The sequence below is a fragment of the Oncorhynchus keta genome, chromosome 8 (assembly GCF_023373465.1).
Source record: "Oncorhynchus keta strain PuntledgeMale-10-30-2019 chromosome 8, Oket_V2, whole genome shotgun sequence".
NCBI classification, from domain to species: Eukaryota; Metazoa; Chordata; class Actinopteri; order Salmoniformes; family Salmonidae; genus Oncorhynchus; species Oncorhynchus keta.
Window position 1 is genome coordinate 14,991,902 of NC_068428.1, and position 25,208 is coordinate 15,017,109.

The window sequence follows — 25,208 nt, forward strand, 5'->3', positions numbered from 1 at the left end:
TGCTGTGTATTTCCTGTCCTGCTTGTTCTTGTCACACGGGTCAGACACAGACCAAACGGATTGGTTTGTTCTACTGGAAGACAAACTGTGTGAGAAAGTACAATTGTAGAAGAAACATTGGGGAATTTGTACAAAGATGAGATTTAACATGTGTGTTCAGTTGACCTTTTCAATACTCAACTGCAAACCCAATATGAACAAATTAACATCCCTGAGTGTCAAATAACTCTCAAGTAACACTATACTCAGTTTTGGGATTGTCACCATGATGTGTGTGTAGTGTGTTGTGTGTGTGTTTATTGTGTGTGCCAATCATGACCAAGACTAATATTTCCTGACCCTCAGCGGAGGTCTGAGAGAGAGGACAACGCTCCTGGGGAGAGGAGGGGTCATGCGTGAGTGCGACCCGGATGTGGTAGTGGGGCTCTAGGGTGGAGGTCACAACCCCGGGTATTTGAAGTGGCTCACCTGGGTCTGTGCCGCACACTCTGACGCCTCTCCTCCCGCCTGTAACCGGGGACAACCTGCCACGCACCGCCACCCACAGGAAACATGGCCTCCCCAGGAGGTGGTCAGGGCAGGGGTCACACAGACCTAACACAGGACACACATAAACACATCCTCTAAGCTGTGACATTTTTATGTCACTGGGAATACTTGTGGGTTACTGGATATTATGCGCTCTGTAACTTTTTTTTATGACTCATTCTTCAAATTGCACTCAGGGTACCCACGGAGCCTGGAGTTGATGTCAGACACTGGAGATGGGTAAAAATGAAATAAGTAAGAGAACATAAATTCAAGTTTGGTTATTGTTTTTATGGGACCAATATGCGGTATCACATTTTAAGGTATGACCCAGATGCAGACAGTGTTGAAGAAACGACAGTTTATTCTTTAAACAGGGGCAGGCAAACGACAGGACAAGGCATGCAGGGGTCAATAATACAGAGAGGGTGTAAGACACCGGAACAGCAGGCGGGCTCAGGGTCAGGTCAGGCAGAGGTTGGTAATCCAGAGTAGTGGGGCAAAGGTACAGGCAGGCAGGAATGGTCAAAACCGGGAAACTAGAAAAAAGGCACTAAAGCACAGACAGGAGCAAGGGAAAAACGCTGGTAGGTATGAACGAACAAAACGAACTGACAGACAAGCGGAGAATACAGGTATAAACACACAGTTGTAAATCTGTTCTATAAATCTTCCTCTGCAAAGTAATTTTCAGATTGTAAATAATTCATTTCCAGTTAATAACCATTACACTGCGTCGAGGCAAATATTTTCAATTGACATTGCTCATTAACTTTTGATCAAACCTCTGTCTATGACCCCAGCGCCCTGAGAACAATGCCAGCCAGCTTCAGACATCACAGTGGGCCGTTGAGCCCCGGAGAGACGTGGTGCGGTGGGGAGGAAAGGCATGGAGCGGGGAGTTGGTGGTGGCAGCGGAGCTGTGTCCACGGCAGTAGGGGGGTTATCGTCGCAGGGCCGTTGGGAAAATAATAGCCCCGAGGTAGACCGCGGCAAACAGGAAGGGTGTGGACAGGATCCCAGTGCAGCTGCTGCGCCGAGCGTCGTCTGTTCCCACAGTCTTTGATGTGCGGGCACACAGTGCTCTGTGCCATGAGATAAACACTCTGAGAGAGCTGGTTTGTTTGTGTTACACATAACTCCTTAATGAGATGTGCCCGGGCCAGCCGCTGGCAGCCTGTGAGAACACCAGATGGGGGGAGAGAGGACGCGTGGGCGGCAGCAGGGCAGTGGGAAACCTGCGGGGATACCGCAGCCGACCTTGTGCTAATTGATCATTGACAAGGATGCCATTGATTGCTACACGCCATGGTATTTGGGTTTCTATACTGCCATTTCCCACCAGGAATCCGGGTTTCCTCTGTCACATTCCCTTGGTTGTCTGTGAACTGTCTTTCTGTAGGGTGATACTATAAGAAACAGGCCTGCCGCCTACGCCTGCCGCCTATTCCTTGCAGAAGTTATGCATTTTGTAGCCCACAGCTGAGCCTACATTATTCTCCTCACAGCTTGGTCCTCAAAAACTCTATAAGTCAAGGCTACACTGTGCCAAAAATACTTATTACAGGAATAATTATTACACGAAATAATGATTTTTTAAAACTTGTTTATTACCATATTAAATAGATAATATATATATATATATATTGTGAAATGGAGGATTTAACCAAAGAAGCATCCCAGAAGGGGACAGCTGGCCATGTTGGTAATTTCATGAGCATTTCTATTATTTATCCAGTAGTCATGCACTTCCTTTGATGCCATTATGAGTTTTTCTGAACTACTGTCTAACACTTGAAGGAAAAGCCTCCTCTGTCTTCCAGTGAATGTCATTCCGCTCCTGTTTTAGGAGACAGTGGTTGGAGAGAATCCCTTACGTCCTTTCAGACACCCCATAAAACATTAGACTCACCTTGGGAATTCTGAGTACTGAGAAACTCTGTGGTATCAAATGGGCAAGGCAGACATTCCTCTGTGGGCTAAATAAAGTCTGGGACACACTTTCTCAGAGTCAGAGGAGACTTTCAAGTAGCAACAGAGGTCCCAGCGTGTGTGCGTATATATATATATATATATATATATCCCATTACACTGTCATTGCCATGTATGGCATTGAACTTAACTCTGATTTGGATATTTCCAAAACATCACAGGTGCCATATAAATCTCTGCTATATCAGTGTATTTCAAACATAACATTTTCCCAAACTGTGTTCAAGAGGGCATTGGCAGGGGTCAAAGGTTAATTGTAATGGGTGTAAACCTGTGTGTTCAATATGTGCTGAGCTGTGAAGCTTGTATGAGTAAAATAAATGAATACATAATTATTGTCACACACCGGATAGGTGCAGTCAACTGTGTTGTTTTACAGCAGGGGTGTCAAACTCATTTCCATGGAGGGCCTAGTGTCTGCAGGTTTTTGTGTTTTCCTTTCAATTAAGCTCTAGACAACCAGGTGTTGAGAGTTCCTTACTAATTAGTGACATTCATTAATCAATCAAGTACAAGGGAGGACCAAAAACCTGCAGACACTTGACCCTCCGTGGAATGAGTTTGACACCTGTGTTTTACAGGGTCATCCATAGTAGTACGGCGACCCCGGAGCAAATTAGGGTGAAGTGCCTTGCTCAAGGCCACATCGACAGATATTTCACCCTGTTGGTTACTGGCCCAATGCTCTAACCACCATGCCACCTACCACCCTGAGAGAGGGGAGAAAGGGTAGAGCCGGGAGCATTGAGGGTGGTCAGTCAGATGCCTGGGTCAATCCCTCATCAGTCACCTTGTACCTCCGTTCCAGGCTGACAGCCTTCTGAAGGCCCCGCCGTGCCACACTTGTAGTCACATGTGATTGGGGCCCTTGGGGACCGGCTGTTAATAGTGTCAGGGTCAGTACTAATGGAAGCCTGGTCAGCACTGTAACGAGCTGCGTTCCTCCTCACCCAAACTGAAAGGTCAAATGTTCACACCACTCTATGAGCTGGCATTTACCCATCTGTCCACACCTGAACCGACTGCTGCTCCATGAACAGCATACCACCCCACCACACGCCCCCGAACCCATCCCGATTTTAGACTTGTACTCTCATGCCCTTTCTGTCTTTTTCTATATCACTGTCTGGCAGAACTTTGGTGGCCTAAATCTCTTACTGTATCTCATTTTAAAGGTAGAAATGAAGTCTGCATTTCTGAAGTCTGTGTCTGTGTTTCTTTCTTTGTCCTTGCCTTCAAAACAACTTTACAGTCGATTTGGCATAAGTTGCTGAATGTGAAGAGGTTTTCGCTTGTGACCCTTTTTGTGGTCTACAAAATAGACAACGTCTTCTGTGAGTCATTGTTCTGATCTATTTATAAAGCGAGAAGGGAGAGAGTGGTGAGAGACAAACAACAACTGTGGTCCCTAAGGTACAGCTGTGACCAACCTTTCAAAAGACTTCTCAAGAGATGCTACATTACCCTGTAATCAAGCTTTGGCACTACTGGGAATAATGTAACACTAACATTTGTTTTGACTATCCATCACAATACAGCAATAGTAAGAGCTCTAATGGTTTTGTTTGCACTTGGTTCAACAAGGTGCCCATCATTTGAAAGATGTAATATATGAAGATATGCAAGGCAATAGAAACATTGATGAAGGCTACGGGGATGTCATGTTTTCTCATTCAGTGAGACACTGCTTTGAGTATAACAACTATGTGGTTATACAGGATATGGTTATACCTTAGGGCCAATACAGCAGACAGTCACAAAGCAAGACTGTTTTCTCTTGTCTCTGATTTGTTATTATAATGAAATCAGAATTATTCATTACAGATTACCATTGGAATGAAGCTTTTGGCTCGCTTCTCTGCATCTAAATATTTAAATCTTTCAGCGGTCGGTGATGGTCAATGATAGAAGTGTGTAATTCTGTCACGTTTAATGAAGAAAAGGTTGATTACCGCAGTTCATGTGACTGCATCACTGTCTTTCAGGCACGTACAAAACATCAACCTACTTAGTGAATCAGGAGAGGATGGGCACAATAGGCTGAGCTCGTCAGCACAGCTCCTGATTATGCAAAGTGAACCAGCTACTTACACGACTCCCCCCTTTATTAGTGCGACCTTTGTCAGAGCACGTATTGTGGCCGCCTAACCCCACACGTTCCAGAGATGGCATCGGAGGGGCGCAGGGTGCGGAATATGAGCTTCAGCACATTCCCCAGAAGAGACAGGGGTGTGGGAAAGACCTTGATGGCTGTGCCCCTCCCTGGATCAGCTGACATCACCCTCCTCTTTGCCATGTTTAATTACTGAATTACTGATACAGTTTCCATTGATACAGGGTCAAGATTTTGGGAAAGTCCCCAAGACAAGAGTTCAGAACGTGACCAGAGCACAGCTCAGACTCTGGGCTGCAATTGCTCTGATTGTGCTCTTTCTAATTTATGCTGCAGAGCAAATAGAAAAGCCTTTGTAGCTCGAAGCCGTGTTTCAAAATCAGGTCCCACAAAACGGGACCACCGTGCAGAGTGAGACATTACTGCAGGGTCTTTTGAAATGGGTCTTATGAAGTGGTTGAAAAGGCTTGATTAACTTCTCCCCCTTGTTTCATTTCTAGTTTCTCCTTTCGTTGGCTCACAATGGCAGAATTAGTGGTAGCGTTTGCATAGTATTCATGAATTTGTAATTGAAGTTGGGTCGGAGCTTCCAATGAGATCTTGTCGACTGACAAAAAAAACCCAACAAAGTAAATTAAGAGAAGTTTAAACTAAAGTTTTACTTTACAATATCATATTGTACTACCATCTTTGAGACATCATTCCATTTGATTACTTAGTGAGACTGTCTAAGACACTCAAAATGTCAGACACTAAGTCCTTAGTTTTAAGAAAATGAAAAACACAAACGACAGTTAGAGTTGTGGTGCAGACTGCAGAGTGAATTATTAATTTGCATTCATTTATTTAAACCTACTTACATTGCTATGACTGATACAGAAGAGTTGGCACTCATCTGAAGTGCAGTTATCAGGAGTTGACTGTAGGCTATCACAGAATATGTAGCACAAACCTCCGGGGGAACTAACTTAATGTTGGCCCTATATAGGCTCCAGGTACACATCTGTTCAGCCACCTGTTGAATATTTAACTATGGGAAGCCCGACGTGAGACGGGCCCCATGTTTTCTGCCTGTTTCCTTGGTGACATGGTGGTGGCAGGTTGTTGGATAGGACAAGGCGCCATTTCCAGCACAACACAATTAGGGTGGCACGCTGAAGCAGATGAGGTCGATAGGAGTGATGGTAATTACATGTTGATCACACCACCTCCGTCTCAGTCAGCAGCCAGGAACTCTAACATAAATGTATCCCTGTGTTGCTTTGCAGAGTTAGGAAACACAAATGTCCACCCAGTGATGACAGCCAACATGCTGGTATAACCACTGACATTGTTTTCACAGTGCAATCAGCAGGATACTTTTTTTTAGCATGTTAATATTACACTCAAATACAGTATGCAGCTGTATAGTACCTTGTATTGCTGCAAGTACAGTACTGCAAATATCACAGAGATAAAGCAATGTATTAGAGGCTATTTATCCGTTTAAAATGTATCATGTAGACTGTAGTTCTATACATTTGCCAAGTTACATATGTCTAATTTGATCAGTTGACCTCCCCAGCTACATTTAGTCAGACAGTTTGCAGTATTTGTACAATACATCACTATCCCCACAAAGAACAGTTTATTTATAAACTCTTAATCACTTTCGTCCACAGTTATCTGCAGGAAGAGCTGTCTGGTCATTCAAATGAAACCCTAAACCTGATGTTTATCCCATCACTCAGGAGGCCTGGGAGTCACAGTTTAAGTCACTGTGCTAATGTATTGCTGGCCCTGCGCAACGCTTACATACTGAACACAGACCTCACATCAACCCTACAGACTGGACAGCTGCTCCTTCTTACACATTGACATTGTACAATGGCATTTTGAAATAGGGATTTATTTAGCCAAATACACCCCCCCCCCCTTCAAATGTAATTTAATTGTCTGAGAATAATTAAACAAAATTAAGGTCGAGTTTGGATCTACTGTATGTTTACTGTTTACATTTCAATTAGGACTTCAGGTTGTTATCCAGTTATTTTGTTGTAATGCACTTTACTTCCAGGTCAGTTTTAGTCCCAGACACGCTCTTTTTTTTCAGATTTAGAAAAGGACTGAGTGAAGTGTGAGATAGTTTCACAGCAGTGTATTTAGAGCAGGCAGCCAAACAGAGTCCGGGCACACTTGAGGATGTCAACGCTTGGCAGAGGAAGAGACGTCTCTCCAGGTGGCTGAGGGGTATACCTGCAGATGAAATCTCATCAGACAAGCACCAGCGAGAGAGGGGTAAGAGGGGGAGAGAGAGAGAGAAAAAAGACTGAGAGTGTGTGAGAGAAATAGAGACAGAGAAATAGAAAAGAAAAAGAGAGAGAGAGAGCTGAGTCTCCCTCCAGGGCAACTCTCCTTTGAACTGGGCCCTGTCTGCGTGCTGACTTCCTATATTGCCCACTCCTTCACTGCCAGTTTGGCAGCACTCTCCTCTCGCACCATGCTCAACATCACCAGCAGAATTGATTCTGGCATTGTGTGGAGAGGGCCAATGCCACCTGCGGCCATTCAGACCTGCTCTGTTCTCTTCCCACTGAGGAGTGCTTAAGTGGCTGTCGCTGCTCCGTGACTAATTCCCAGTGTGGACGCAGGAGAAAGTAAGCGAGAGCAGGACGTAAATGTGTGTGTATGCGTGTGCGTGCATGCTACCTAAAGCATGCAGGTCAAAAAAAATAGCTCTGATGGCATGAGGTCATTTCAATCAAAAGTACAAGTGTCTTCATCGCTTCAGTTGAAAGCTGACCTCAAGAGTTTGGGACATCGTCATGGACGAGGTTGGAAGATGGACACGCTACTTCCTCTTCGCCAATCCCAGTCCTACAGTCTGGGAAACTGTGTTCACTGTGAAAGGAGACCTTCATAAATGCCATATCTCCACTATTCCCATCACATCTAAAAATAAGTAGCATGAGAAGTTGTGGTTATTGGTGACTTTCATCCACACAGACAATGTTGGATCACTGTATGGGAGACAAGGTTTACTCTTTAATTGAATTACCAGCTTGACATTCGTCTTTGGGGTTCTGGGAGTTCAGTACAATGGTTCTGTGGACAGTGGCCAAGTCCTCTGGACATTTTTTTCCACAATAGAAATTCATTGGCACCAATATTGGATTTTTTTTGCACCACAATTCATGTGAAAGTGATGGTCAAATGTAAGCAGAACAGTTAATGTAAGCGCACTACTTTAACACATAATTGTAAATCTTAGCCCTGGCAAAGTTGGGAGTCACTTAGAAAGTTGGGAGTCACTTAGAAATGTCCTTGTTTTTGAAAGAAAAGCATGTTTTTTGTCCATTAAAATAACATCAAATTAACATCAAATTGATACAGTGTTTTTTTTTCTTGTTTTTTTTCTTGTTTTTCCCCCTTTTATTAGTAGTTACTATCTTGTCTCATCGCTACAACTCCCATACGGGCTCGGGAGAGACGAAGGTCGAAAGTCATGCGTCCTCCGAAACACAACCCAACCAAGCCGCACTGCTTCTTAACACAGCGCGCATCCAACCCGGAAGCCAGCCGCACCAATGTGTCGGAGGAAACACCGTGCACCTGGCAACCTTGGTTAGCGCGCACTGCGCCCGGCATTGTGTCGGCATCGCTGGTGCGCGAACCCAGAGTCTCTGGTGGCACAGCTAGCGCTGCGATGCGGTGCCCTAGACCACTGCGCCACCTGGGAGGCAGTGTAGACATTGTTAATGTTGTAAATTACTATTGTAAGGGCAGGTTTTTTATAGGTGAACAGAGGCCCATTATCAGCAACCGTCACTCCTGTGTTCCAATGGCACGTTGTGTTGGCAAATCCAAGTTTATCATTTTAAAAGGCTAATTGATCACTAGAAAAATATTTCGCAATTATGTTAGTACAGCTGAAAACTGTTGTCCTGATTAGAGAAGAAATAAAACTGGCCTTTAGATTAATTGATTATCTGGAGCATCAGCATTTGTGGGATCAATTACAGGCTCAAAATGGCCAGAAACAAAGCACTTTCTTTTGAAACTCGTCAATCTCTTCTTGTCCGGAGAAATGAGAGGAACTGAAGAAATTGCAGAGAAACTGAAGATCTTGTACAACACTGTGTACTACTCCCTTCACAGAACAGCGCAAACGAGCAAGAGGACAAGTACATTAGAGTGTCTAGTTTGAGAAACAGACACCTTTACAAGTCCTCAACTGGCAGCTTCATTAAATAGTACCCACAAAACACCAGTCTCAACGTCAACAGTGAAGAGGCGACTCCGGGATGCTGGCCTTCTAGGCAGAGTTGCAAAGAAAAAGCCATATCTGTGACTGATCAATAAAAATCAAATCAAATCACATTTGGTCACATACACATGGTTAGCAGATGTTAATGCTAGTGTAGCGAAATGCTTGTGTTGGCATTGGCAAGATGCAGTAGAGGGTATAGTACAGTATATACATATGAGATGAGTAATGTAGGGTATGTAAACATGATATAAAGTGGCATTGTTTAAATTGACTAGTAATACATTTATTACATCCAATTTTTAATTATTAAAGTGGCTAGAGATTTGAGTCAGTATGTTGGCAGCAGCCACGCAATGTTGGTGATGGCTGTTTAACAGTCTGATGGCCTTGAGATAGAAGCTGTTTTTCAGTCTCTCGGTCCCAGCTTTGATGCACCTGTATGGACCTTGTCTTCTGGATGACAAGCCAACTTGACACAAGCATTGGACTCAACATGGGCCAGCATCCCTGTGGAATGCTTTCGACACCTCGTAGAGTCCACCTTCAGGCATTTGGAAATTGCTCCCAAGGATGAACCAGACTTGCGGAGGTCTACAATTTTTTGACATAAGGTGTACCTGTGGATGTATTTCAAAGCCCACCTTCAAACTCAGTGCCTCTCTGCTTGACATCATAGGAAAATAAAAAATCAGCCAAGACCTCAGAAAAAAATTGTAGACCTCCACAAGTCTGGTTCATCCTTGGGAGCAATTTCCAAACCCCTGAAGGTACCACATTCATCTGTACAAGCAATAGCACGCACAAGTTTAAACACCATGGGACCACGCAGCCGTCATATCGCTCAGGAAGGAGACGTTTTCTGTCTCCTGGAGATGAACGTACTTTGGTGCGAAAAGTGCAAATCAATCCCAGAACAACACCAACGGACCTTGTGAAGATGCTGGAAGAAACGGGTACAAAAGTATCTATATCCACAGTAAAACGAATCCTATATCGACATAACCTGAGGCCGCTCAGCAAGGAAGAAGCCACTGTTCCAAAACCGCCATAAAAAGCCAGACTACAGTTTGCAACTGCACATGGAGACAAAGATCTTACTTTTTGGAGAAATTTCCTCTAATTTGATGAAACAAAAATATAACTGTTTCGCCATAATGACCATCGTTATGTTTGGAGGAAAAAGGGGGAGACTTGCAAGCCAAAGAACACCATCCCAACCGCGAAGCACGGGGATGGCAGCATCATGTTGTAGGGATGCTTTGCTGCAGGAGGTACAGGTGCACTTCACAAAATAGATGGCATCATGACGAAGGAAAATTATGTGGATATATTGAAGTAACATCTCAAGACATCAGTCATGAAGTTAAAGCTTGGTCGCAAATGGGACTTCCAAATGGACAATGACCCCAAGCATACTTCCAAAGTTGTGGCAAAATGGCTTAAGGACACCAAAGTCACGGTATTGGAGTGGCCATCACAAAGCCCTGACCTCAAGCCTATAGAAAATGTGTGGGCAGAACTGAAAAAGCATGTGCGAGCAAGGAGGCCTACAAACCTGATTCAGTTACACCAGCTCTGTCAGGAGGAATGGGACCAAATTCACCCAACTCATTGTGGGAAGCTTGTGGAAGGATACCCGAAACGTTTGACCCAAGTTAAACAATTTAAAGGCAATGCTACCAAATTCAAATTGAGCGTATGTAAACTTCTGACCTACTGGGAATGTGATGAAAGAAATAAAAGCTAAATAAATAATTTGCTCTACTATTATTCTGACATTTCACATTCTTAAATAAAGTGGTGATCCTAACTGACCTAATACAGGGTATTTTTACTAGGATTAAATGTCAGGAATTGTGAAAAACTGAGTTCAAATGTATATGGCTAAGGTGTATGTAAACTTCTGACTTCAACTGCATGTAAAAATTAGGACCACAATGGAAATAAGTCCCCGACATTATTGTGCAATCCTGGCCACTTCTATCAATCTTTGTGTATATACAGTACCAGTCAAAAGTTTGGACACACGTACTCATTCAAGGGTTTTTCTTTATTTTTACTATTTTCTACATTCTATTTTCTGCACTGTCAACTGTGAGACCTTAAATTGACAAGTGTGTGCCTCCCCAAATCATGTCCAATCAATTGAATTTAACACAGGTGAACTCCAATCATAGCAAAGGGTCTGAATACTTATGTAATTAAGATGTTTCTGTAAACAAATTATTTAATACATTTTAGCATAAGGCTGTAATGTAACAAAATGTGGAAAAGGGAAAGGGGTCTAAATGCTTTCTGAATACACTGTATACACACACACTGTCAAACGTTGACACACCTACTCATTCAAGGGTTTTATTTCGTAAATAAAGAATTGTAGAATAATATTATTATTCTACATTGTAGAATAATAGTGAAGACATCAAAACTATGAAATAACAGATGTGGAATCATGTAGTAACCAAAAACGTGCCAAACATATCTAAATATGTAATATTTGAGATTATTCAAAGCAGCCACCCTTTGCATTGATGACATCTTTGCACAGACTCGGCATTCTCTCAACCAGCTTCACCTGGAATGCTTTTCCAACAGTCTTGAAGGAGTTCCCACATATTCCCACATATGTGGTCCTTCTGTAGCTCAGTTGGTAGAGCATGGCGCTTGTAACGCCAGGTTAGTGGGTTCGATTCCCGGGACCACCCATACGTAGAATGTATGCACACATGACTGTAAGTCGCTTTGGATAAAAGCGTCTGCTAAATGGCATATATTATTATATATTATTATATTATTCAGAGCACTTGTTGGCTGCTTTTCCTTCACTCTGCGGTCCAAATCATCCCAAACAATTTCATCTGGGTTGAGGTCGGGTGATTGTGGAGGCCAGTCATCTGATGCAGCACTCCATCACTCTCCTTCTTGGTCAAAAACCCTTACACAGCCTGGAGGTGTGTTATTGGTCATTGTCCTGTTGAAAAACAAATAGTCCCACTAAGCGCAAACCAGGTGGGATGGTGTATCGCTGCAGAATGCGGTGGTAGCCATGCTGGTTAAGTGTGCATTGAATTCTAAATAAATCACTGATAGTGTCACCAGCAAAGCACCCCCACACATCACACCTCCTCCTCCATGCTTCACGGTGAGAACTACACATGCAGAGATCATCCATTCACCTACTCTGTGTCTCAGAAAGACAAGGCGGTTGGAACCAAAAATCTCACAATTGGATTCACCAGACCAAAGGACATATTTCCACTAAAATCCATTGCTCGTATTTCTTGGCTCAAGCAAGCCTCTTCTTCTTATTGGTGTCCTTTCATAGTGGTTTCTTTGGAGCAATTTGACCGTGAAGGCCTGATTCATGCAATCTTCTCTGAACAGTTGATGTTGAGACGTGTCTGTTATTTGAACTCCGTGAAGCATTTATTTGGGCTGCAACCTGAGGCTGGTAACTCTAATGAACTTATCCTCTGCAGCAGAGGTAACTATGGGTCTTCCTTTCCTGTTGCGGTCCTCATGAGCCTGTTTCATCTGGTTTTTGCAATTGCACTTGAAGAAACTTTCAAAGTTCTTGAAATTCTCTAGATTGATTGACCTTCATGTCTTAAAGTAATGATGGACTGATGTTTCTCTGTGCATAGTTGAGCAGTTCTTGACATAATATGGACTTGGTCTTTTCCCAAATAGGGCTATGGGGGTGGCAGCGTAGCCTAGTGGTTAGAGCGTTGAGCATTGGATCAAATCCCCGAGCTGACAAGGTACAAATCTGTCGTTCTGCCCCTGAACAAGGCAGTTAACCCACTGTTCCTAGGCCGTCATTGAAAAAAAGAATTTGTTCTTAACTGACTTGCCTAGTTAAATAAAGTCAATAAAATATATTCTGGATACCACCACTACCTTGTCACAACACAACTGATTGGCTCAAATGCATTAAGTTCCACAAATTAACTTTTAACAAGGTGCACCTGTTAATTGAAATGCATTCCAGGTGACTACCTCATGAAGCTAGTTGAGATAATGCCAAGAGTGTGCAAAGCTGTCATCAAGGTTACTTTGGCTACTTTGAAGAATCTCAAATTTGTTTAAAACTTTTTTGGTTAATACATGATTCCACATGTGTTATTTCATAGTTTTGATGTTTTCACTATTATTCTACAATGTAGAAAATAGTAAAAAATAAAGAAAATCCCTTGAATGAGTAGGTGTGACCAACCTTTTGACTGGTACTGTATGTATTTTTTTTTACTGACAAATAAAATAAATCAATCAATCCAAATTGTGTAGCGGTCAATTGATGAATGCAAAGAAACATCTGTTACAAAACACCAAAAAGTTGAATGACATTTGGAGATTGTCAAACCAAGCCTTCGATATTTGGTAAGCCTCCAAGGTAGGGAAGGCTGTATTTTCTGTTTGTCCAGATTGACATACTCTTGTTATGTGGGGTATATTTTCTGTATACTGAAGGAGCTAAGGTTCATCATCATCTTAGTGTAATTATACATCTTGAACCAGCAATCCATTTTGAAAAGGACAAAGCAACAATCCTTGAAGAGACAAAGCCAAGTGATATTATTTGTGCTGATACTATATATGACCTGTCCTCATTTAAGACCACACACACATACACATACGCGTGCACAAACTCAAACACACACCCGCGTGCGTGCACACACACACTCACACTTTCCCTCTCCCTCACTACTTTGGTAGTTGGCATTACAAAGGCAGCATAAATCAGGCTCAGTGTGTTCCTAAAGAGCAGCTCTGCAGCAGTAATGGGGCTCTGACAGTGAGGAAGCATAACAACCCAGCTGGCCTTTTCCTCACATGTCAAAGGATCCAGCCGTGTTGGAAGCCAAACCGTCTGCTAGCTGCCTGCGCTGTAAGGCCATTCTAGTCTGTACAAGAATGTAAAAGAGTGTGGATTAATCAGTGGCCGCCACATTGCTTCTTTCACCTTATCTGTTATCAAGCCTGGGCTGGGTCCTTTCCCCTGCACGTTTGCCAGATTAAATAATGTTGGAGAGCAGTTATGATTTTTGGGTGGGGGACTTTGTGACAAATGGATCTCATGGCATACTCAGATCATTCATTGTACGTCTGATCTGGGCACCACCCGTCAAAATATATCCAACATTATGACCCTTAATTAGTGGTGGCACGCACCTTCATGCTGAGAAGTGATCGGTCATGGAGTAGAAAACAATGTTACAAAAATATCACTGTTTTACTATATAAGGCATTACATGGGTCCAAATTAGTTTTTCCTGACCACAGGGTTTGACCAGGAAAATCCTGACTCGACAGTATATAAGATACATCATTTTACAGTTAGGATAACCAGGTTCCCCAAAGGTTATGGTGATTTTCTCTCTCCGTGTGGTCGCCAGTCTCTCCCTGTACTGCGTAGTGCGAGTCGTCTAGTACTCCAGCAGCTCTTTACCCGACAATGAAAACATTGAGAAATCTCTGTGGCTTGCTTTCCTTGCTCGTTGGGATAGAGGAGGATAATTGTACGTTACCCAATGAAAGAGAGTTATTCATTTGACAAACCAACAGGAAAAGTGGTGGGATGCCATAATGTAAAACTACAACGCCGTAGTGGCGCGAACATTTCCCCACGAGAATAAATTATCTTCCCGATTCTACTTGGGCTTGTTTAGCTAACATTGCCACCTTTAACCAACATCATCATTATCTTGAAGTCACAATGAAACATAATGAAACATCATTCAGTTAGAATATGGACAAAGTAAATGCAATGTAGAGAAAACGCCAAGTGCTATTTCTCTCATTTGTGCCAATACTGTATATGACCGGTCCTTCTCAAGACCACACACAAGAAGCAATACTCATACCTAGATCACACACACTTTCAACTAGTCTACTGCCAGCTTGACAACATTATAGGTGCACCTAAATTAGGTGCAGCTAAATCCTCACAATGTAAGCCTGCCAATATACAGTATGTTGACAGGTTGTCAAACATAAATCAAACCATTTCAGGTCATAATGGCTGTGTTTACAAATGCAACCCAATTCTGATCTTTTGCCCAATTATTGGCAAAAGATCTGATCTGATTGGTTAAGAGACCAATAATTGGGCAAAATATCAACCAATGTACACTACTCACAAACCCACAGTGCACACTGAACATTAGTGTGAATCCACAATACATCCTCAGTGTCTTTGGTGACATTCCTACAAATGATAACTTGTGTCATCCACTATATTTATTTGAGGGTGATTCCACACCAGGAAGACCTGAAAGTATTTTTGGGTATGTCAGATTATTCTGACAATTTTTACATCGAAACTTCATTGGGAGGAAGGATGCTTGATATGCTTTCTACATTTGTATCACAAACCGGTTTTGAGAAAGTCATGATGAATGTGACCATTTTAGGCCCCTTTTGACCTATACATACCTCTCTATGATCCGTGAACCACACATGATACAGACAACATCTTGGTATCATTATAGTGTGCTCTAAATTATGAAATGAAAATATCCACATTATTTTGAATATATCCAAAGTACCCTTTTTGATTTATTGTTTGGAAAAATATACTTTTCAATTCAGTACACTTACATTTTTGAAGACATGACTAATTTTATACATAGAAATAGACATAGGTCATTAACCAATCACATTCAGCAAATCACCAGCAGAGTTCCCTTTTAATCAATTTTCGCATTCACTGTGTTGGTGGTGCTCATTTAAAAGATCATAACTTCAAAAGTAGCAGAGCACCCACTCTGGAAATGTGATGTACTTGTAGAGTATATTGTTTTTTTTTTTAAATCACAAAGGGTACTTTTTAGCTATTCATATTAATATTTTTAATGTTGAATAAATTAATGTGAAAAATTGTATTTCAGAATCTAGACATACTTCAAAGTTGAGAGAACACAATAAGGAGTATCATGACACCAAGATATTGTCTGTATCACGGTTCACGGATCATAGGGTCTTACAGAGGGGTGGGCACTAATTTTGGCTCTAGGGCCACATCGGGATTTCAAAATTCAGTGGAGGGCAGCACTGATTTGTTTTAGAAACGATTTGTTCGTCAAAAGCAATTTGCACTCGCCATGGGGCGACGCACAAATTGGCCTAGTGTTGGGAGGGCAGGTAGGGATATCCTTGTCTCATCGCGCACTAGCGACTCCTGTGGTGGGCCGGGCGCAGTGCACGCGAACCAGGTCGCCAGGTGCACGGTGTTGGATGCGAGCTGTGTTAAGAAGGAAGCAGTGCGGCTTGGTTTCGGAGGACGCTTGGCTTTCGACCTTCGTATCTCCCGAGCCCGTACGGGAGTTGTAGCGATGAGACAAGATAGTAACTGCTAACAATTGGGGAGAAAAAGGGGGCTGAAATTGAATTTAAAAAAATTAAAAGCAATTTGCAGGCCAGAAAAAGGGCAGTTATTTGAAAATATTATAATTTATTTCAATAAATAGGTTCTTTGTCATTTCAAAATACTTTCTATCTAGTTTTAGACATTCAAGATTGGCCTGGAGTATTTTTTTTACCCAAAATAATAATTATTTTTCAACGTTTTATATTTTTTACTCAAACCTCCCGCGGACCGGATTGAATGGGCCCAGACCTGGTTTTACAGGAGACGTGTATACAGTGCCTTCAGAGAGTATTCATACCCCTTGACGTGCCAACACAAAGAGGTTGAATACTTATTGACTCCACATTTTGTTGTTACAGCCTGAAAAAAAAAATTCACCAATCTACACACAATACCCCATAATGATAGTGAAAACATGTTTTTGTAAATGTATTGAAAATTAAATACAGAAATATCTAATTTACATAACTATTCAATACTTTGTAGAAGCACCTTTCGGTGCGATTACAGCTGTGAGTCTTTCTGGGTAAGTCTCGAAGAGTGTTCCACACCTGGACTGTGCAACATTTACCCATTATTCTTTTCAAAATTATGAAAACTCTGTCAAATTGGTTGTTGATCATTGTTAGACAACCATTTTCAGGTCTAGCCATAGATTTTGAAGTAGATTTAAGACAAAACTGTAACTCTGCCACTCAGAAACATTCATTGTCTTCTTGGTAAGCGACTCCAGTGTAGATTTGGCCTTGTGTTTTAGGTTATTGTCATGCTGAAAGGTGAATTCATCTCCCAGTGTCTGGTGGAATGCAGACTGAACCAGGTTTTTGCCTGTGCTAACCTCCATTCCGTTCATTTTTTATCCTGAAAAACTCCCTAGTCCTTAACGATTTTAAGCATATCCATAACATGATCCAGCGACCACTATGCTTGAAAATATGGAGAGTGGTACTCAGTAATGTGTTGTATTGGATTTGCCCCCAAACATAACACTGTATTTAGGACAACAAGTGAATTGTTGTATTACTTTAGTGCCTTGTTGCAAACAAGATGCATGTTTTGGAAAATGTATTATTCTGTACAGGCTTCGTTCTTTTCACTCTGTCAATCAGGTTAGTAGTGTGGAGTAACTACAATGTTGTTGATCCATCCTCAGTTTTCTTCTATCACAGCCATTAAACTCTGAAAGTGTTTTAAAGTCAATATTGGCCTCCATCCAAAGTGTAAATAATAACAACACCAGGCTCAAAGGGATATTCAATGTCTGCTTTTTTTTACCCATCTACCAATAGGTGCCCTTCTTTGCGAGGCATTGGGAAACCTCCTTGATCTTTGTAGTTCAATCTGTGTTTGTAATTCACTGCTTGACTGAGGGACCTTACAGATAATTGTATGTGTGGGGTACAGAGATGAGGTAGTAATTCAAAAATCATGTTCAACACTATTATTGCACACAGAGTGAGCCCATGCACACAGAGTATTACACACCGACTGAGTTAGTGCACCGATTGAGTCCACTTGTTCAGCACATTTTGACTCCTGAACTTGCAGTATTTAGGCGTACCAACACAAAGAGGTTGGATACTTATTGACTCAGTACATTTCAGCTTTAAAATGTTTTAATAATTTTGAAAAATGTAGAAGAAGAAAAATGTACATTTAATCCATTTTAAATTCAGGCTGTAACACAACAAAATGCAGAAAATGTCAAGGGGTGTGAATACAAATGTAAAAAACATGTCAAACATCCTTCCTCCCAATGAAGTTTCTATGTGAGAATTGTCAGAAAAATCTGAGATCCCCCCAAAAAAAAAAAAAAAAAAAATGGGGGTCTTCCTGGAGTGGAATCGCCCTTTGCACACATATTGAGCCAGTGTGTTTGAGCCCACTAAGTCAGCTTCCTGACTCCTGTTTGTTTATTCTGACTGCTAGCCAGACAGTGTGTTGCCTTGGCCCCTCAGTGAAGCCTGGCTCCCACTATGGCTTGTGCATAGTCTCTCTTGCTACCCCTTTTTAGTCTCCCTCTTCTATTGTACCACAAACTCAATGTCCTCGATTCTCACCTCTTCCCATGTAATGACATCTGTAGAACAGGTCTTGAGAATGAGAGAGAAAAGAGAGGAGGAGAAGAGAGGGAGGAAATGAAGAACATGAAGAACAGAATGAGAGGGAGGCACAGTGTGAGAAAAGAGGGGGAGTAGAGAGAGGAGAGGTGTGGAGCTGGCAAGGGTTTAAGTGCGATGGGTTGGGAGGAGGAGGAGAGGGGGGTCATGTGAGAGAGTCTGACTGTGTTTGCTGTCCTCCAGGACGCCCTCTCCCCCAACTCTCTCCTCTCCCCATGACCATTCTCATGGCTCCCCAGCCTGAGACTCCCAGGGAGCGGGGCCGTCCGTCAGTGACTTAAGCTGCCCCTCCACCCAAATCACAGAGGCCTTTTTGTAACAGGGGCCCACGCCTGTCACTCGCATTCGCTCCCCTCGGACACGGTGCAGCGGCAGCCCACTGAGGTCGTCCCCGGGGCATGGATCAGGTGACATTCCCACTGAAGCTCCCTCCACGGCTTGCTGCGCTCCCTGCACGAACAACAGCATTGTCTCTGGAGACACACTTGCTTTCTCCCACAACACACTCTCTCTTTCTCTGGGCTTTTTGAAAAACAGACACACATGCAAGCAGACAGAGACTGGCTTAAACATAAACACACACACACACACACACACACACAAACACACAAACACTGCAAGCTCCTTTTCTAAATGAGAAAATAGAAAGTATATTTAGAAAATCTCCTCATCAAAAAGTATATTTTTATTGGAATCTGTGTCTCCAGCCATCCAGATCCTTAACACGTCTGGGAATCTTTCAAAAATGTTTTTAATCTGCTTCTGAATGACAGTAAATGTCGCCAAATTAACTAAATCAGAGACCTAGCTATCTTGATTGACTTCCTATCTATTAAGTTTTTTCTGGCTTCTTATTCTGTGAAATTCTCCCATGTTCATGTGAATGGGTAGTGGCGAGGCGGCCAGGCGCTATCTTAGGGTAAGCCCTTTGAGCCAGGACCCTGGGGGACAAATGGGACGGGTAATGCCATCCCCATGGGCACCCAACCAGAACCAGACCCTCCCTGTACATGAGAACACTGCTCCTTCTCCCTGTAGTGTAGGCTATCAGAATACCTTACCGTCTGGTGGTTATTACAGGACATGGTCATCAGAGGAGGCTGGTGGGAGGAGCTATAGGAGGACTGGCTCATTGTAATGGCTGGAATGGAATTAATGGAACGGTATCAAACCTATCAAACATATGGAAACCACGTTTGCCTCCGTTCCAATTACTCCATTCCAGCCATTACAATGAGCCCTTCCTCCTATAACTCCTCCCGCCAGCCTCCTATGATGACCATGCACAATACACAGTGATGTGTGCTTTACGATCAAGTTAAGCGTTGCAAATCTTTTATATGATTTCATAAGAGATTTGAAGAAATTCGTATTGCTTTATTACGCAAACCTGTCAATTCGGTAGAGCAATGTTTTTGTGTCCTGGCCTCATGGGGAGCAGACAGGCTATGAGATGCCCTTTGGTCCAGATGATCATTTATTAGATACAGCTGCCCTCTCACATCTCTATCTGCATTAGTTCCACAGCTGACCGACCTATAGATACAGTATCTGCACACCGTAGCATTGCTGGAATCCAGGCCAGCAGCACACAAACACCCCTGTAGAATGACTAGACTAGGCCATGGTATTACTACTGTACTCTTCACACCATAGACACTGAACTGTACGACACCAACCCAATGCCCCAACCAGGCCTCTGTCAGGCCTCCAGGTATTCATGTCCCAAGCATGCATGTCCCATTCACATATGCTGACTCATGGTGTTCCATGCCATTTTGAACGTTTCATAACTTCGCTTTGCACTACATCACTGTTGCCCGTTGCCATGGCACTAGGGCTGAGGCTGGGGCCTGGGGCCGGAGAAGCACAATGGCCCTCTAAGTGAGCACGCTCAGAGCCCTTCCCACTGTTGTGCAGGGTGATCCCCTCGGCTGATACCAGGCGACCCCTCCACCTTCTCTCACCACTATCAAGATCTGGAAGCGTTTCCACGGCACTTCGGTTCCCACATGGCTTTGACACACACTTCCTCTGTTCCACTGAGACCTACGCCCCTACTGCCACCGCATACAGCCACAACATACACAGCATACAGCCACAGGCGAGGCCAGGGAAATGGGGGAATGCCAACCTGACCAGCAGAAAAGGTTGCATGTTTGCAGTACATTTGGGTGCATGTCTATGCTATGGCAAGTGGCAGAGGAATTGCCCAAGACATTGCTCTGAGAGAGACTGACTGTCAAGGTCCATAGATTTGTGTTTGCAATTAGTGCAAGAGACAAATCATTAATGAGAGACTGGAGAAAATGAAGCCGTAATCCTATTCATTAGTTTTAGAATATGTCCCTTGATATTGGAAATGGTTTTGTTGTGGAGTTTCAATTCTCATTTCCCATACTAGCAGATTGATTCCTTGTGTGGGTGAGTGGCTGATAGAAGAAACACAATTTGAATGGATCTGAGAGAACTGGTTTGGAGAATCTTGAAAGGAGCATGGTCTTGTGGGTGAGGGAGAGACAGAGAGAATAACATAATATAAAAATGTCTCATTGATGTTGCTTGTTTTGATCTGAAAAAGTATTTCAAAGTGCTACAATAGAGAAATTAAGACATTAATTTTGCCTTTCAAAATGTCAGTGTTGCAATCAAATCTCTAAACATTAAAGTAACTGCCCAACAAAAATAAAAACATTTAAAACCTCATATTCTTGTTGCTCATACCCAAATAATGTTAATGACTCGTCCTTTACTTGTAGTTGTGGCCAAAGCATAAATTAGAGAAAAACCACTCAGTCAAACAAACCCTTTCAAAAAATGCTTGAAATTTGCTTTGATGATGACATCATTCTCTTCGGCCGAGACAAGCCCATGTGTGATTGGTCCAACAGCTTTTTCATTTTTTTTTCAAATTCTCCGGTAGGGAGGATCCTTCTTGAGACTTGGGAGACATGGTCTCAGGAGGGCACACATAAAAGGAAAATAGAGCTCTTTGGCAAAGCACATATCAAAATCCACAAAGAAATGGTTAATTGGCAACAAAATCAGTCTCCAGACTTGAAACCCATTGAAAACATCTGGTTTGAATTGGAAAGGGCAGTCCATAATCGAGGGATATCAAGGATCTGGAAGGATTCTGTATGGAGGAATGGTCTGAGATCCCTCCCAGTATGTTTTGCAACTCATAAAACATAGACACGACTCCAGAGTGCACAGTCCACTGCACCAAGGTCTGCACCCTCGTCAGTCAGCGCCTCGACTATCAATAGTTAAGGAGACTCTCGCTCCAATTGTGGAGCCACACCCAGTTGCTGCCATGGGGCCTGTTCTGGATGCCGTTGCGGAGTCGTCCTAGTGGGGATCCTCTGCTAGTCGAGGCAGACACACGGGTTCGACTGTCTACTGCCTTGGAACCACAAAGTCTCCACCTGCCTCTCCCGCTCCTGGCCTGGAGCCCAATCCAGCGGTGGATGCTTCGCCTGCTCCTAAGATGGTGCCACAGACTGCAGCTACTGCAGATGTCAAGTACAGCCAGGACATTGGGGCCTCTCCACCCCTGCCTGCCAGCACCGTGCGAGTTCCAGCCCCGAGGGTCCTGCTACCTCCAGGCCTTTCAGACCTCGCATCAGGGGACCCGCCAGACATCACCCCGGGTGACACAGCAGAAGTCCCCCTGATGTTGCCCCTGACCTAGATGTCCAGTTCCCTGCCACCACGATAAGGTCACAGTTCCTTTCCTTTCTGGTAGGGTCAGAGTTCCATTTCCTCCCGGTAGAGTCAGAGTTCCCTTCCTTCCTGGTAGGGTCAGAGTTCCCTTCCTTCCCAGTACAGTCAGAGTTTCCGTTTCCTGGCTACCTGGAAGGTGTAAAGTGTCCAGCCTTTGAGTGTCCTGCCCCTCAAGTAGGCCCAGTGTATCTAGCCCCTGTGGCCTTCAGCCTCCTGCCCTACTAGGTCACAAGGTACCTGCGCTAGGCCCTCAGTCCCTAGCACTAGGTCCTCAGTTGTTCTAGCCGTTCTAGGTCCACAGTCTCCTCGTATACCCTAAGTTTGCTGCTCTGACAGGCACTAGGTATCCTACCAAGCTAGGCCACACTTTTTCTTTGCCGTCAGGTCTGCAGTCTCCTGCAGGGGTTGTTTGGAAATTAAATAATGAGACAGAGTCATTGATGCGAGAAACCAGTGTCGTTCAGCACATTGCAATACATATGGGTATATCAAGCACACCGGTAAAAACACTGGTGTTGGGAGTAATTAACATTTACCAACACATCTTACACCAATAACATCTTCCCTTTTATAAAATAGGACAGGAGCTGTCAATTCACTAACAAAACTAACCTAGTAATAATATCCAACATGAACAGTTTTTTCCATGTATAAAATAAACAACACATTTTGATAGTCTGTTCACTTTTTCCATTTTTGTTTCTTATTTTAAATATATATTTTTTCTCTGTCTGTCAACAATCTATAATAGAAAACATTACAGATTAAATATTTTACGTGGCTGGGACAACCGCCCACAGCGTGAAAAGACTTTCCTGTGAGGACTGCGGGGATCATGCACACGTGTGTCACCTGACTGTCTGAGGGGAGTATTAATGGGCAATGGAGTGTCCACCCTGTGTTCCCTGGCTCTTCGCCCAGTGCCTCAGGCAACCCCTACAACCATCAGGGTTCTGAGTCGGTGCTGGCTCAGCAATCCAAAGGTCAACCCTGTTCCGACAATACAGTGATCCCTTCACTTCGACCAAGTAGGAGTGTGGTCCGAATTTCGGCACACAGGATCTGAGTCTCCAGAGGCCCGTCCAGTCCCCTGGTAGTGGTTTCATCTGCACCGCTTCACCCAACCCTGAGCTCAGGTAAATCCTTTGCTGATTTGTCATTGACAAACTTGGACACCTGTCTTCTGTGATGAAGCTTTTCCAGCACGTCTGTCACCACACAGAGCTCCAGGAGAGTGTTGGCTACTGGCAGGGCTGCTTTTAAGTGCCGTGCAATGAGGCTCTGGGCCGGGCTGCTATTAACGCCTTCCGTTGGGGTATTGTGCCACTGCAGGACTGTTTTCAAGGCATCCTTTCACTCTCACAGAGATTCTTTGCATTGGGTGTCGTGGTGATGAGGCGATGTGCTCAAATTCCCATTCTGCAGCAAATGTACACACCTCAAAGCAGGATTATTGGGGTCCATTATCTGAGATTACCCTTTCTGGATGTCCATGGTGAACAAACTGAGCCTTGCAGCGATTGAGCATTGTCTCTGCTGTGAGGTCGGGGAGGAGGTCAATCTCGTAGAAGTCTGAGTAATGATCGACAAACAGAAGAAATGATTTGCCACTGTGCTGAAAGAGATCTAGACTTACTATCTGACAGGAGTGCATTGGTAGCTCATGGGACATCATTGTTCTCTCGCTGTTGTTCAATGGTGTATTAATTGCAGATTGTGCATTTACTGACATAGTTTTTCATATCACTCTGTATACCTAGCCAATACAGTGTGTCATGTGCTTGTCTGTAACAGGCCTCACCTCCAACGTGACTTGAGTGTACACACGCCAACATCTTAGGGCGCAGGGGCCGGGGAATAACGACTCTCTGACCCTTGAATATTACCTCACTTTGAACACTGAGCTCCTCTTTGATTGGCCAATATTCTCTGACAGCTAGCGCAGTTTCTTCCTTGCAGTTGGGCCAGACCATCAGAATCACAGACCTCAATGCCTGGAGGTGCTTGTCCCCGTCAGTGTGCTGTCTGATTTGTACAAGGCACTGGTCCGTAACAGTGAGGTAGTCAGTCTGGTGGATGTGTTCAACATCCACTTGCTCTGTTCGTAAGCTGCACATTGTGTATTGTTCATTCATGGAGCGTGTGTGTGTGCCTGATGCAGAAGCCCTCCTGAGTGTGTCACTCACATACATCTCCAGCCCTGGCTTATACACAGCCTTGAGGTCGTAGCTTTGTAGAGCCAGTAGCATGCTCTGCAGGTGTTTCGTGGCATTCAGGAGAGGCTTGCTGAATATAGCAATAAGAGGCTTGTGATCTGTCTCTGTGGTAATGTTGTTGCGGCCGCACAGGTAGTGGTGGAAGCGTTGGCATGCAAACACAATGCCGAGGCACTCCTTCTCTATCTGGGCATAGTTCTGCTGTCTGAGTGAGTGTCCTAGAGGTGAATGCCACGGTCTGGCCCTCCACCATGAGGCAACAGCCCAGTCCATATTGGCTCGCGTCACTCTGAATCGTGGCAGGTTTCGACACCAGCAGTTTGTGCTGTATTCGCTGATACACCTCTGGAGCCACGGAGACCCCAGACAGGAGCTTCAACCACCTTTTCCAGCCCCAGGGTGTCAAAAAGGTGGTCATGTTGCTGCTGGGCTCGTCGAGCTTGCACTGCAGGAAGGCATTTCTGGTGTTCACGAGCGTGAAGAACACTTGTAGAGAACATCCTCCAACGTGGACATAATGTAATGTTAACGTTGCAGAGACCAGTTGAGTGTTTAGGATACATGCATTTCCGTAGCTTGTCTGGTTTCTTGACGATAACCATATTACTTATCCAGTCTGTGGGCTCAGTGACGGATGTGATGTGGCCATCTACTTCGTATTTGTCAAGCTGAGTTTTTGCAGCTGCTTTCATGGCCACGGGTACATTGCGGGGTGCACACTTTAAAGGCTGGATTGCTGCGTCCAACTCAAAGTGGACTTCACCGGGAACTGACTCTACCGGTGTGTTGACGACCTCATGGTATTTGCTCAGCACTGTCTCTTTGCTCAGGGGCCCAGCCTGGACTTTTGTCTATAGTGTTAAGGTCTGCTGTGATGGTGAAGTTAATAAGCCCG

The 25,208-nt window shown here is 43.7% G+C and overlaps 1 long non-coding RNA gene across 2 annotated transcripts in view; it reads right to left on the minus strand.

The window, feature by feature from the left end:
- The window catches only part of LOC127931345 (uncharacterized), a 46,661-nt gene that overhangs the window by 7,866 nt on the left and 13,587 nt on the right, over nucleotides 1-25,208 (minus strand). Inside the window, exons 1-2 of one of the 2 annotated variants that reach the window (XR_008140764.1) lie at nucleotides 1,314-1,665; nucleotides 469-594 (exon numbers count right to left, since the gene is read on the minus strand). This is a non-coding gene — a long non-coding RNA (uncharacterized LOC127931345). Of the gene's footprint in view, nucleotides 1-468; nucleotides 595-1,313; nucleotides 1,666-25,208 lie in introns of those variants that run through there. The other variant, XR_008140763.1, reaches the window with a different exon arrangement.